Source organism: Humulus lupulus, chromosome 7, assembly GCF_963169125.1.
Source record: "Humulus lupulus chromosome 7, drHumLupu1.1, whole genome shotgun sequence".
Classification (NCBI taxonomy): domain Eukaryota; kingdom Viridiplantae; phylum Streptophyta; class Magnoliopsida; order Rosales; family Cannabaceae; genus Humulus; species Humulus lupulus.
In genome coordinates this window covers 35970245-35974453 of record NC_084799.1, presented here as the reverse complement: position 1 = coordinate 35974453, position 4209 = coordinate 35970245, and the positions used below count along the sequence as shown (strand labels likewise).

At 33.1% G+C, this 4209-nt stretch overlaps 1 pseudogene; it reads right to left on the bottom strand.

The window, feature by feature from the left end:
* Positions 1 to 644: 644 nt before the first annotated feature.
* LOC133789541 (subtilisin-like protease SBT4.4) lies at positions 645 to 3693 on the bottom strand (annotated as a pseudogene).
* Between the last annotated feature and the right edge of the window lie 516 nt (positions 3694 to 4209).

Below are 4209 nucleotides of genomic sequence, written 5' to 3'. Positions count from 1 at the left end.
GTGTCTTAAAAATGAACATAAGAAAATAATCATTTTCACATAGATAATATTAGTTCAAAAAGTATTTTTTTTTTCACATAAAGATCAAAATTAGACAAGTGTTATAATTTAGGGACATATTCCCATTACACTTATTTTTAAATATTTATATGTTTGAAGCTTATCTTTTCTATTGAAAAAAAATAGATAATTTACCCCGTGGTGGATACGGCACACTGTGTGCCCATATAAACATAATAATTAAAAATAAAATTTTAAATGTACATCTTAGTTTCTCAACGTCTCATTATTTCTTGTCGCATATAAAGGAATTATAAACCATGAATAATGAATGTACTAATTTGGATTTCCATTTTAAGTGATTTTATTTTCCATTTTACTATGCTTCTTATATTTTCTATCATTTATTTAAGATTTTTGTCGTTTGTTTTAGAATTTATGTTATTATGTATGTTCTCATTCATGTGTTCGACCAAAATTACAATTTTATTTATCAAGTTATGTTAATCTGAAGTATGAACTTTATATAGGGAATGAGAACAATAAGAGAGATAAACAGAACTTAAGATAAACATTATTGTCACATTACATTATCATCTTAATATATGATATTATTCAAAAATATAATAATGATAAGTTGCGAAAGCAATCATTAAATTGGTGAAATAACAAAATGAAGTGAAGAAATAGTCACATTTTAATCCACCACTATGTTATGCAAGACAATTGGACTCCTAACATAATGAGTGCCATCAGACCACACCAGTGATGCAGACACTGAAGAATTGCTTGCCAAACCACTTCCACTTACAAGCACACCAAAGGCCTGTTCCTCATACAGTGACTTGAAAGAAAGCTCTTTAGGATATAGTTTGATATTTAGAGATGGTGATGGTGAGAAGATATGAGGTTTATAAGTGGAGTTTGCATAACCAACATTCTTAACTCTTCTGTGAAACTCAATCTTGAATGGTTGGTTTGATGGAACTTTAGCACTCATTGAAGGGTAATTGAGATCCAGAGTTGATCCTTTGACTTTGGGGCAAATAGTGCTATTATCTCCTGATATAAGCCTAACTTTCTTCTCATCATAGCCACTATTGCAGAGAAAAGTTATGTAGTCTTCTTGTTTGGTTTCAAACACAAGGCCAGGATTTATAGCTTGTGTAGGGTTGATATGCCCAGAACCATAGTCAAATTCTCCATTGGAAGTTTTGGTATTGTTCATCAACCAAGCTACAACCAAAGAGAGAATAATGAAATCAAACTTAAAAAGCATGCACAGTTGTGATGTTTAACATAGAGGTTTTGAGTGGTAATACCTGTAGTCATAAGAGAAGATTAAATAGCCGATGGAGACCAGTCAGGGTGAAATGTTTTTACATAGGCAGCTGCTCCAGCAACGTGGGGGCAAGACATGGAGGTTCCAAACATGATGTTGTACTTTACACGCCTCTTGTCATGAATGTTATCTGACGGTGAGACTTCATATGAATATGCTGCCAATATATCTACACCAGGAGCACTTATATCCGGCTGCAATGTATTGAAGCATAATAATATAAGAAAAGTGCTAAATTACAAAGTTTTAAGAAAGAGCAAGCTTTATAGAAGGATCATAAAAATGATAACCTTCACAATGTCCGGTGTAATCAAATTTGGCCCGCGTGAAGAAAATGATGCAACTCTAGGAGCTCTAGAATCTTTCACATCTTCACTTTTCAATATTGTTGCTTGAGGATCTCTGCAAAGTTATAATAAAAGTTCTTGCATCGGTTAAGGAATATTTTTCTCCTTTAATTGTTGTTTGGCTAGTGAGAAAGTTTGTAAAGCTTAGTCATGCATACTTGGTCGAAGTTAGGTAGGAGAGGACAGAATTATAGTCTTGCTGGATCAAGTTTGATGCAGGGAGTGGGACAACAAAAGAAACATCATTCCATCTAGGAGGTGAAACTGTACCAAGTGCACCAGCTCTGAAGGCTTCACTGCCTCCTATTGCAGAATCACAGACCACTATCTTTCCCTTCACTAAATCACTGTCTAGACACCTAGATTCACACGTCCTAAAATGCAACAAAAGAACAATGGTTGTTTCAGATATTGGTATTTAAATACCTCATATTAGAAATTTTGAGATTGTTATATAAATCAATGGTTTGCAGAAACTATACTCCGTCAGCATATCTGAGCAGAAACTTGATGCATTTTTTACATTTTTTCCATATCCTAGAGGAAATGATGTTCCATTCAATGTAAAAGAATTTACTGAATGCCCCTGTAAGAAAGACAAGAAAATCATAACCAAATCATGTAAAAACAAGTGTTAGAACTTAGAGATAAACAACATTATGTTATACAATTATGGTGGCTCCATTGCCAAGCACCAACTTGTCCAAGATTTGTCTATCAGTGGTACTTGCAGCTACTGTCATCACCCATGGTGCTACACTTGACACAGATCCAAGAGTAGGGCCAGTGTTTCCAGCAGAGTGCGTAGTCAATATCCCTTTCTCCATCGCATGGAAAGTGCAAATGGATATGACATCATGGTCTAAGGCGGCAGGACTGACTTGTCCAAGGGATAAGGTAATAATGTCAACACCATCAGCAATTGCATCATCAAAAGCTGCCATGATAGCTTCTCCGCCACACCCATAAGCGTTGCACACTTTATATGCAGCAATCCTGGCTGAAGGAACTCCTCCCCTTGCGTTGCCTTTAGCTATGCCATAAAAACTTGCACCCCTTACAATGTTCCCACCAGCTGTTGATGCTGTATGGCTTCCATGACCAACATCGTCCCTTGAAGAATTTATATCTTGTATAAAGAATGAACTATTGTAGTACCGAGCTCCAATGACCTTGCTGCAAATTGAGAGCACTAAAAACCATTAGTACCAGTCCAATAACTATGTCTCAAAGTCATTTTCCTATCTATTAAGTTTTCAATAAAGGACTAAAATAACTGTGTTTTCTCTTTTCCTTAGTCTCCAACTTTATCTTGCTACAAAATTGAAATTTGTAAAATAAAGGAAAAATATATACTTATTGCAGGTGAAATTTTTTCCTCCATTGCAAGCACCCTTCCATTTCTTTGGAGGAGGACCAAAACCTTCATCACTAAAGCTCTTTGATTCAGGCCAAATTCCAGTGTCAATAACGCCAATTATAATGTCACTCTCCGCAGTGGAATTTCGCTTTATTGTCTCACTAAGGCCCATGAAATCCCAAGATCTTGTCGTTTGAGTTTTGTATATTTTATTTGGGAAGACAGAGACAATGCCATCCATACCTGACAATTATAATTGGTACTTAATAATGTTATTTTTTCTTTCATGAAATACTACTTCATTCAATCAATATTATAAGTAACTTCGATAGTTTTAAAAGGTTCAACAGCTAAAATACTTACTGGCAAGCTTCAGTCTTTCTCTTTCAGTAAGTTTTGCTGCAAATCCATTGAAACTCCTCTTGTAACTTCGCACTAAAGAATTCGAAACAGAACTGTAACGTATGGATCCAAGACAACAAATTAACTCAGTGAAGAGTAACATGATTTTATGTACATTTATATATATATATATATTTATACCTGCCCTCAAGAACACTTTGCAGTATACTTTGATAATGAGCCGTTGGTGAGTATAACTTATCTTGAAGTGCCCCCATGTACACAATGTAGACCTGTATATCATTTGCATTTCATCCATATTTAAAAATAAGAGTAGTTGTATAACAGTAAATGGTGCGTTAATGTTTGGTATATATTGTATTATTTTTATGTATGTATTATGTTGTTTAAAATTGTGTATTGATATTATATTAAATGTTAATGTTCTAATTTGTCAAAAAAAACATATTAATATTTTAAAAATAACACAAAGTTGATAATTACAAATTATATCAAGTTTGTAAGTGATGAAAAAAAAAAAATAAGGTGAGGGAAGAATAAGTGATTAAGATCCTATTTTCTTGTAGTGGAAGATAAATATATTTGAGAATATAAAAAATAAAAAATAAAACTAAAATTGTATAATACAACAAATAAAATATACAAATTAAACTACATAATACAATCTAGGTTTTTTTTTAATGTTATATAGCATACAATCTATATTGTTTAAAAATTAGCAACATTGTAGTATAATACAACACAAAATAAAGTCTCTATCAAACATATAGTATTGTATTTGATTAATACAACACAAA